Here is a 12,035-nt window from a genome sequence, read left to right on the forward strand (position 1 = left end):
AGCCACAGATATACGTTTACATTATTATTATTATTAGTAGTAGGCTAGTAGTAGTGGTCGTAGTAATAATGTTAACTAAAAATAACACGACACGACAAAAGCTGTCATGTCGCCAATGGACTCCGCATTGGCGTGCTCTAACTGAACGCTGGAATGGACAAGGGCCCTAAACATGGCCACACATTCAAAGAGACCCAAAAAATATGGATCGTTTCACGAGTTGCGTTTCAACCCTGCGGGTGGGCATGCTAACCAGTAGTAGTCGTAGTAGTAACAAATAATAATATACTAATAACACGTTTTAAATAAAAAACGAAAGTAGCGTAATGGCTTTTATAAATAACACGTTTATGATATTTTTCTGAATTAACTCGCTATGCAAAGTGATGTAAAACACCCCTATTAAAATCGGCCAAATAACTAAGAAAATAGGTTGAATAAGTTAATAACGTATACACGAATAGTTGCGGCTTTTACCCTGACATGGGCCGCTTGCAATTTGCAGAAACAAAATAGTTGTTACTTTTACATGCCCATACCAGTGCAGTAAGCACATCTTAGGCAAATAATATTGAAGAGAATGCTTTCAAATGGCTGAAGAACAAATTAGTATGGTTTAGTCCAATACACAAATCGTACATTTCTAAAATAATCATCACGTCTTAATACGTAGAGTTAGAAACTTAAAGCTTAAAGTTAAAAAAAAAAGAAGCTAGCACCGTGATAAAATATTGCGCTTGATTTCCGAAAGTATAAAAATATAGGCCTTCTTTACTGGGTGGTTAACTATGTGTGGACTGATTGGGTTGCCTCTATATCAACGTGACTACATTTGAAATTAAAATCACTCTGGGAGTTTAAAATTAGTAACACAGGCGATTTCATGGTTTCACAGACCTAAAAATGGATGCGAGGTCAGATATCAGCCTCCTATTTTCGTATTTTGCACATTTTTTTTATGTTTATTGTCTACAAATTATTAATATAATTTGGAAGGCCTATGCACACCCTGTCATACATAAGGCCTACTCTAATTTTCATATGGGCCAGATTCAAAATCCCTTCTTAAATGAGTGGCATGCAACATTTTACTTTACTTATCGGTGGTGAACCTGCAGTGTTTTAGCAGGCTTTCTGAACTCTTTCCCCAGTAATGGAAGACGTGCCATCTGGTGGGGTTGCTTGACAAAACACTCTTCTGCCACATTTACTTCCTATTAGTATTGCAAAGCGAACCCGTTGTAATAATAATAATAATAATAATAATAATAAAAATAATAATAATAATAATAATAATAATAATAATAATAATAATAATAATAATAATAATAATAATAATAATTTTCGTAGTAGTACCAACACTGCATTAAATTCAGCTATAGTTGAATGTTTTTTTTTAATTATTATTATTGAAATGCATTTAAGGACATCAAACCATAACCCATTCAACTCAAACCCCAATGAACATTAGTTAATGAAGAGCTGGTACCGCGTTATTATTAAAAGATCAAGTGTCACCTATTCTTATCAGACATATAAAGCACGTCTTAATGTTACTTTTCCTGATTTTTATATATATATATATAATTTAAACCCCCAACGAAACTACAATTATTAGCCAAATAAGAAATAATCTGATAAAAAAAAAAAAAAAAAAAAAAAAAGCCATTTTATTTGTTGTTGTTATACACGTTTAATTTCTACGTCTTTAAAACTCGAAATTTCGCCATTATACATAGGCTACGAGCTGGATCGGGAGGCGGAACTCGGAACTCTTGCTGACAGCACTGCCTAAAGCCTCAAATTCACTACCGCCGAACACCGGCTTAATAAAGTCTAAAAACTGGCTTTTCTAGTAAATTCATATTCCCACAAAGCACCATATCCAGCTAAAGTTTGGATAAGCATGTTTTACACGGGATTGATCAATAATTAATCTACGTTTCTCTTTAGGCAATATGCATTTGTTTAATTAAGGCTGTTTTATGAATAAAGACCGTCTTGCCCCATTGATAATGTTTATAATGCATAGACAAATGTATCTGAATATATATATATATATATATAAAAGCTTGTAGCAATGCAAATTATGTATTTCTAGTAAGTAGGCTATTATAATGGAATCACCAAAGGTGTCTATAGTGTGTCATTAAAGGTGTAATTCCTATATGAAGAACACATTGCCTCAGGGTATAATATTATCCAGTATCCAATAAAAACAAGCTGGCCGCAGTCCTAGTAGTACTCCGTTCCTCCAAAAAGGATCGTTAGTGCAAGTGCGTAAACAGCATAGTGTTAAAATATGTGCAATCCATAACCCCGGTAAATGATGACACATTGCAGTTGATATGAGGACATTGCATGTGATACATTTTTCATTGCTTTATTATGTCTTTATTTAAAAGAAAGTACTGATACAACACAATGCTCGTTTATTTTTCAATCTTGGTGAAAGACCAAGACGAAACTGCCCGGACAAGTCACTACTACAACGAGAAACGTCTTACAAACTATACCACACAATTAAACAAAAGTATGAAACCTAATAATAATAATAATAATAATAATAATAATAATAATAATAATAATAATAATAATAATTAGTATTATATAGCCTAAAGATTTTTCAGGACGTTTTGCATTGCTTTTGTGTTCTTTACATAGAAAGGCAAGCCATAATTAACTAATATATAGCCTACAGGTGCGGGTGAGTTCATTGTCATGTTGGATGCAGGTGTGTAAAAGGCATTGCGCCGAAACATTATTTATTTTTTCAAAGATATATGTACGCACACTAGAACACGTGGGATTACTTTGGCAGGGCTGTAGTGATAAATAAAAAAAAGTGTATAAACGCCCCTGTCTGGTGGAGTTGAACAGATAAACATGAACATATACATTGTTATTGGCCCTCAGCATCAGCATTTATGATGCAAAAATAAGCCGAGGACACGACCTCGGTATCCTCGTAGCTAGTTACGGCCATGGTAACGTAATTATAATACTTAATAGATCATATAAGTAATGTGCATTGCTCCAACCTTGTATGTATTTTTCAAAAATACATTTAAAAATGATCAATGGCGCAAGACGCTCTTTATTGATAAATTGCCTAAAGAGAAACATATATTAATTATTGATCAATCTGATAACCTGCTTACACATAACTTTAGCTGCTTTTTTAAACAGATATGACTCTATAATATATCTGGACTTTATTGTTTCATGTAAAGTTACTAAAACAATTATTAGGCCTACTTCTGTAAATGGAAAGCACTGCGCACAGTCTAAACAGCTTTTCTTTCAAATGTCCACATCGGATTTGAGAGAATGATTGGATAGTAATAGTAATAAGCACCTGATGATTAGATTCATTTGGTCTGTTCGAACTACCGATAAACTTCATTAGTAATACATTTGACAATTTTTTAACGTTACGAATAGACTACCTCTAACTCCCTACTGAAAATACCAAATCACAGGTAATATAATCCATTCCCATGTTACAACTCTTTGCATAACGACTTTACGAGTATTTTGCTAAAAAGGGTCAAAGGGACTCACCCAAGTAACCGAAAGCTATTTTTGTTACCCAAGTTCGTTAACTGATAGGGATGGCTTTGGTTTGAAAGGTGGCTACCCACCAAATTTATCAGAACCCTAAGATAGACATTTCATTGTTCCAGTGGTCCTGGCAGAAGGCGGCAAGCATTAACATTATAAAATCAATGACACATGTTGAGAAATCATGGTAAGAAAATAGGTTATATGATGCCCTTTAAAGTCCAAAGACGAACATAATAAAACCACCCAACAGTCCAACTTTGTTTCTGTATTTACGTTCTTAACTAGTAGCATTTATTTGTATTATAGCACGGGAATATAACAGAGAGCAGAAATGGAAGACAGCATTATTATTATTATTATTATTATTATTATTATTATTATTATTATTATTATTATTATTATTATTATTGTACGCTATTTTTATATCGCCAGGGGCTCAGTGATGGTTGGTGTGCATAGCTAGTGATTTCATAATCTCACCCTGCAATTTTAAAGCAATAATGAAGAAACAGCTCCATCTAGCGAATACTTCCAAACATAACATTAACTTTTTATAGAGCAGACACAGCGGCTACAGTTTCTAAGGTGCAAATATATTTGCACCCCCATAACTAGACTGCCACATCGATATCGGTATCTCTACGTGAAGCAGCAGTCTATCAACGGGGCTGTCATATGATTACAATCTGCCTGTGAAAGTTAAATAATTGTTATTTACTGTGTTCCCTGTTATTTTTGCTACAAATATTATATTGATTGTCATTACTTCTCTGTACCTTATCTCTGCCTGTTTGACATGGTCACAGTTAAAATCCTAAAAGAATGTACATTTATTGTAGCTTTCCTAGCCAGCAGAAAACAGACCGATTCCCTCATAGTTGAAAGATAGTTGTTCACTTGCCAAAGAACCAGAAAGGCTGTTCAGCTTCAGCTATGTCGATGATCTCATCCTGAACACTTTCAGTGTTGTTATGTTTTGGTAAGTGTAGAGAAGTGACTAATAGGAAGTAAGTGCTTAGAAAAGTGTATGGAAATGAAGCATGATGGAACAATACCTTGGTATACTTGTCTTTGACAATGGAAGCGTTTTTATTGCATGATAAGACAATGTCATAAAATATATTTGCAGTTATTTTGCTTCCTTTTCTGCCTGGACAAAGTCTATAGTAATATAGTGGTGTCACTGAGAACTTTGTAGCAGCTAGTGTAGTTTAACCAATACTCTCTGATACAGCTGATACTTTTCCTTTTATTCTTAGCTGTTTGTGTCGCTCCTCTGCAAGAAGTCCACCTCTTAAGAACATACATGGTTCTTTATACCACGACACTTAGATTGTCAGTCAATGGAAATGTACATTTCTAAAAGGATGGTATTACAGTACAATGAATATGCTGTTTGTGGGATGGGATGGGAATAATTGTTCAGCAAATATTTGTCCACATAAATGTACTTTTTTTTTTTGCCAGACATTAAAGACTTCAAGCAATTGCAAGAAGATATTAGCTATCAGGATGATTCAGCAAGCTGAAATGCCACTATACACACAAGCATTGCATTCCTCATTGCTTGTGTTTACTATTGTTAGCTTTTCTCATCATTTTCTGTTAAACCTGGCCAATGTTTTCCTAAATATATTAATGCAACCTGCGTCATGCCCATGATTCCATTACACGAGAGTAGATGTTAAAACTTCATGCTGATTTGAACTCGGCTCTCGCCAAGATAAGCACCAACTAAGACGTAGCTGTACAGTAAACTAATGTGATCCATCTGCATCTCCATTTACGTTTCTTTCCATCTGATGATGTACATATTCTTCTGCTTGGTGTTGATGGCTGAAGTGTAATGCTGGTTCCAGGGATCAGCTTATTTTGCCTCCCCAGCGCATCAGCACACACAACGGCTGCGATGCTGGCTCTGGGGATCAACCACAGTGTGGTCTCCCCAGCGCATCAGCATGACAACCGTCTGGATTGAGCTAAGTAGGGTACATCTCTGGGGTCTTCAAGTAGTCACCTTCCGTGCTCTGTGTTTCGTCGACTAGCCCACGACACCTCAAGGGGGCTCGACAATTCTGGCGTCCCTCATTGACTACCAACTTCCTCCATTGAGCTGGGGTTGCCTTGTGCCATGTAGGAGGAGCTGAACTGAGACCAAGAGCCCCTCTTGCATGCTGAACTTGCCCCATATATCACCGATTCGAAGGGCAGCCTTTTCATCTTCCATGGCTTTCTTTGCTGCCCACTTTCTTCCAGGTTTTCAACACAGGTGCTGCCTCCTTTACGCATTTGTTGCATGAATCTACTAATGTCATTCAGAGTCAGACCTTGGCACACTTAAACTCCTCGGTTAGAGTGGAGACTGGTAGCTGCAGTATTCCTTTACCATAAAGTCCCACTCTGCTGAGGCAGCGTGGAACTCCCAACCATTTCCTGACGTATGAACTGATTAAAGCTTCCAGCTTCTCAACTGTTGTCAAAAGAACCTTGTACACAGTCAGTGGCCACAGCAGCCTCAGCAGCCTCGACCAAACTGAAAGCACCAGAGTTTCAGTTTGCCCGGTAAAACGCTGCTGTCTCTGCTCTTCAACCCTTGCACAGATTTTATAATATCATTCGGCAGCTGAATTAACAAAATGTGTCCAAATTAAAAAAAAAAAAATCTCATTAAAGTGGATATTCTTTGCATTGAGAGCACATTACTGGTCTAATTATGGCAAGCCAAATGATCATTTAGAGATATCTTAAAATATTTAAAGGTATCTGTAAAAGATTTTGAGAGACCTGCATTGTGCAGTCTGTGAGATATATAATTCACTTTAAGATATCTGTAAATCAATGTGAGATATCTAAAAATGACATAAAGCTATGTCAAATTGATTTACAGATATCTTTCAATAATACGTAGATATCTGTAAATCATGTGGATTTTGCAAGCATGGTAGGCCTACACCAAACTGTCATTTAGAGATATCTTAAAATGTAATTTAAGATCTCTTTAAATAATGTGTAAGGTTTTCAAAGATATCTCTAAATCATTTAATGATATCTCTAAAATTACTTCCTGTCCATTTAAAGATATCTCTAGATCACCGCAATGCAGTCTGATTACTTTCAGCAACTTAATTTCAGCATATCACAGTAACAACACAAGCACGGTGATCTATTCACCAACAAAGCCAGGAAGGAGGCTTTGAATAAACTTTATGAACACACACTGTGAACAAGTTACAAACAGGACGATCAGCATTAACACACAGACTACTAGATATGTTTAATTACTACAACTTTTTTTATTTATTCCGCTAATACCAAGGCCGTAGCCAGCTATGAGGCACCCAAGGCATGGGCCTTGGTTTAAAATCAAACTAATCATTATTTATTTAGGCTCTTTTACACGCTGATTTGCAGCAAAATAATAATAATTTAATCCCTCGTTGTGTGCATACATTAAAAGCCCAAATGATATCTATATCCCCTGTGCTCTTCAAAATCTTTTAGTGTCATTGCAGACTACAGCGACATCACACGGCTCAGTTCATACACCATAGCTGTTAGTTAAACGTGTCTGAGTGGCTTCGAAACAGCCAGGGATTATTAGGGACCTTTTTACAAGGCGAGGCAAAGTAATAATGTTGATTAAAAAGAAGTATATATAAGCCTAATAACAATGAATAATAAATTATGTTGGTGGTCTGCAGTTTAGCGAACCCAGCTTATTAATATTCCAATTCTAAACTGCTAGTGGAAGCGGGCTTATAAACTGTAGTTTAGCGGACCCAGTTTATGCACATTTTAACAATTCTAGTTTAGAGGACCCAGGTTGTGAATATTATTGTGTTATTTTAGGTAGGGGTTTGGGGGCTTGCCCTCTATAGACACTGTAACTTACTATACAAAGTGCCTTTGTGATTTTTCATGGCTGGCTATGGCCCTGAATACATTTTAGTTAACTTAAATACTGTAACGTAAACAAATATACGAACATGCACTCAAATTCTAATTAAATATTTGGCAACTGGAAATACCAGACCACAGATGGAATTCTGAGAAAACCGCATTACTCATGGAATAATCAGGAAAATGTTTGTATTCATTAGCAACAAAAACTACTGCTGCATAAAATCACAAAAAAAGAAAAACTGTAAATGTTATATTTTTTATCATATCCATTTTCTAATAGCAATAGAACCCTCATGAAAGGGCTTCATCATCTGGTAAGGCCCTTCTTGTTATGATAAGTGCCCTCGCCTTTGGATCGGGACATTTAACAACTTGAGGCGGGCCTTACCAGACAATAAAGACCTCTTATGGGGATTCTATTGCTTAATTAGAGAAATCTTATTTATCCATCTATTTAAGATATCTGGAAAACATTTCAAGATATCTCGATATCTATTTTTGTTAAATTAAAATATTTAGACGTATCTATAAATTAATGTGAGATATCTCTAAATGATAATGTGGCTTGGCATAGTCTAATCTTTAAAAGCAGCTCAAAGCCAGATAAAGGCCATGTGACCGGACGGCTGTGTGGAAGGCGTACCCGGACCAGGAAGCTGACTGACACACACACAGGTACTATGGGTTGAAAGCGCTGGTGCGCATACCTTATTACTTTGAATTAACACTGCAGCGTTTATTTTAAATTGCTGAAAAGAGCTGTGGCACTTTTTCAAGGGCTGCGCTGATTAAAGGGTAGCGGTAATTAGAAGTACTGTGGTTTTCGAAAGGCATGTTTTTTTTTTGTTTTTTTTTTTTAATAAATTTAGTAATCGGCAATTATTTTCTCCCAATTTGGCATATCCAATTATTTTTAGGCTCAGCTCACTGCTACCACCCCTGCACTGACAAACAGACGTCGTCCTCCAAAGCATGTGCCGTCAGCCAACCATTCTTTTTCACACTACAGACTCACCGTGCAGCCACCTCAGAGCTAGAGTCGGAGGGCAACACAGCTCTGGGCAGTTTACAGGCAAGCCCACAGGCACCCGGGAGTCGCTGGTGCGCGGTGAGCTGAGGACACCCTGGCCGACCTAAGCCCCGCTCGGCCAATTGTGCGCCGCCCCCTGGGCGCTCCCGTCTACGGTCGGCAGTAGAATAGCCTGGACTCGAACCGGCGACCTCCAGGCTATAGGGCGCATCCTTTACCAGATGCGCCAATCGGGAACCTCCTTACCCACACAATGTTTCACAGTATAGTGGAAGGGTTGCAGCGCCAGGTACCACTGAGTTATCCAAGCATTGTTGTCCTTCATCGTGCAGTGTGGAGTAGTGGTTAGGGCTCTGGACTCTTGACCAGAGGGTTGTGGGTTCAATCCCCAGTGGGGGACACTGCTGTTGTACCCTTGAGCAAGGTACTTTACCTAGATTGCTCCAGTAAAAACCCAACTGTATAAATGGGTAATTGTATGTAAAAATAATGTGATATCTGTATAATGTGAAATAATGTATAATGTGATATCTTGTAACAACTGTAAGTCGCCCTGGATAAGGGCGTCTGCTAAGAAATAAATAATAGCACTATGTAACACAATTTTTGTTCCTGGGTAGTAAGTGTTATTTCCTAATTGCTTATGCCGCAAAAGTATAGAAAATGGCTATTATTCCCCACAAACTTTGCTTTTGTGACCAGGACAGTGATATTTTGAAATTTACCTATTTCCAATGAGAAAACGGGCGAATTTGTGTCTTTTCGTTCACATAAAGTCAGAAAAAAACAACATATAAATCCAGATTAACATGTATTTATACTAAAGTAATACAAAAATGACTACAAAAGATTTAGAAGTGAGTAGTTTTTCGAGATTTACGATTATACTGTAAATCACTTTCACGAATCAGCCCACAAATGTAGTCTCCTATCATGTTCTCGTTATACTGTCCTTGGTAGCGGCGTTCAAAGTCCAGTATATCCTGGTGGAAGCGCTCGCCTTGCTCCTCCGAGTACGCTCCCATGTTCTCCTTGAATTTATCAAGATGAGCATCAAGGATATGGACTTTGAGGGACATCCTACAGCCCATTGTGCCGTAGTTCTTCACCAGAGTCTCAACCAGCTCCACATAGTTTTCGGCCTTGTGATTGCCCAGGAAGCCCCGAACCACTGCGACAAAGCCGTTCCAAGCTGCTTTCTCCTTACTAGTGAGCTTCTTGGGGAATTCATTGCACTCCAGGATCTTCTTTATCTGTGGTCCGACGAAGACACCGGCTTTGACCTTTGCCTCAGACAGCTTAGGGAAGAAGTCTTGAAGGTAGTTGAAGGCTGCCGACTCCTTATCTAGAGCTCTGACAAATGGTTTCATAAGGCTCAATTTGATGTGCAGTGGTGGCATCAGCACCTTCCGGGGGTCCACCAGTGGCTCCCACTTGACGTTGTTCCTCCCCACAGAGAACTCGGTCCGCTGTGGCCAGTCCCGCCTGTGGTAGTGCGCCTTGGTGTCCCTGCTGTCCCAAAGGCAAAGATAGCAGGTAAACTTGGTAAAACCGCCTTGGAGACCCATCAGGAATGCCACCATTTTGAAATCTCCTATGACCTTGATGCCATCTCAGAAAAATGCAGATATGTATCCACTTAGGCAGCTGGAACTAAACTGAACTGGTGGGCTTAAGGCCCTGTATTTATACTACTATTTATATTACTGGAAAGTTCTAGAAAGTTCTAGAAGTTACTCCAAGTTTACTCAGCACTGAATCTATCTGGAATGTTCCGGAAAATAGGTACATTTCAAAATATCACTGTCCTGGTCACAAAAGCAAAGTTTGTGGGGAATAATAGCCATTTTCTATACTTTTGAGGCATAAGCAATTAGGAAATAACACTTACTACCCAGGAACCAAAAAAAAAAAAAAAATTGTTACACGGTGTAATAATAATAATAATAACCACCTTAACCCTTAGCGGTCCATTTATTCAGCGCCTCTCAGGTGTGTCAGGCGCTGTTTATTTTACACGTGCTGTTTAAAAGTTATTTTATTCAAAGTAAAACAGGTTTAAAAGGCACTGCATATCAACAGGACACTCAGTACTGCATCTCCAGCCCCACCCCTTGTTAAATGTATTTCACATACCTCTTCATAGTCGTGCATACTGATAAATCATCTCCTGATCACTCGTTTTATCACCAAACTCCTCAATAATGCGATCCAAGTCATTATTTTATTACTATAACATCTCAAAAAGCTCTGCAAATGTATGTGATAGTCTGCGATTGCTCAAATAAATGATAGGGTGTTCTACCCCGTCAACTTGTTGGGACAGGACCACCCCCAGAATAATCTAGGTGGCATCAGTGTGAAGGATTAACTATTTGCTGAAATCTGGTGAAATCAGAGCGGGAGCTTGACAGAGTCGCTTCTTAATCATATCAAATGCCCCCTGACACTGCCCTGTCCATTTAACTATTTTTGGAGCAGCCTTTCGGGTGAGATCTACCAGGGGGTTGACTATGGTGGCATACTCAGGGATAAAATGGTGATAATAGCTGGCTAACCCTAGTAGTGATCTCACCTCTGACTTGGTTCTCGGGATCGCCGTCTCCACCAGCGCCTGGACTTTGGAGGCAATCGACTTTACCCGGACATTACCCATAATGTAGCCAAGATATTGGGTCTCTTGTTTGCCAAATGCACACTTGCCCAGCTTGGCTGTTAGCCCCACCTCACTTAAAGACTGTAGGCTGAAAGTCTAATAATATGCTCCTTCCAGGTGGAGCTAAAAATCACCACAACATCAATGTACGTGGCTGCATACTGATGATGAGGAGCTAAGACCTGGTTCATCAGTCTCTGAAAGGTGGCGGGAGCTCCATGCAACCCGAAGGGCATGGTCCAGAAATGGAACAAGCCATCTGGGGTAGACGAAGCAGTTTTCTCTCTCGAGCTCTGAGTGAGTGGAATCTGCCAGTATCCCTTATTCAGATCCAAGGTCGAGATTAACTGCGCCTTACCCAGTTGGTCGAGGAGCTCATCCACTCGGGGCATTGGATATGCATCAAACTTGAAGATGGCATTAACCTTTCAAAAATCCACACAGAACCGAATGGAGCCATCCTTCTTGCCCACCATCACAATAGGACTGCACCACTTGCTCCGGGAAGGTTCAATGACTCCAAGCCTGACCATATCCTCCACCTCCTTGCGAACGGGACCCCTGCAGTTCTCTGGGATCAGGTACAGTCTCTCTCGAAACCTGGCACCTGCTTGGGTTGCCTAATTTCATTGTTCACATTACCAATTCCCCATATCACCTTGTATGACCCCTGCCACTTAGCATACAACTTAGACTCCGAAGTGGGAAGTAGCAACAGTACCTTATAACCTGGCCGAAAAGTCCAAATCCATGCTTGTTTGTTGTACTGCTGCTCTTGGCAAAGCTGAGCTAGTTTTAAAATTCTTGTCAACCAATTCTATTGACTATTTGACTATGTTTTTGGAAGTCTTTGTTTGCTCCTCCCACCCTTCTTTTACA

Source organism: Acipenser ruthenus, chromosome 2, assembly GCF_902713425.1.
Source record: "Acipenser ruthenus chromosome 2, fAciRut3.2 maternal haplotype, whole genome shotgun sequence".
In the NCBI taxonomy this organism is placed as follows: domain Eukaryota; kingdom Metazoa; phylum Chordata; class Actinopteri; order Acipenseriformes; family Acipenseridae; genus Acipenser; species Acipenser ruthenus.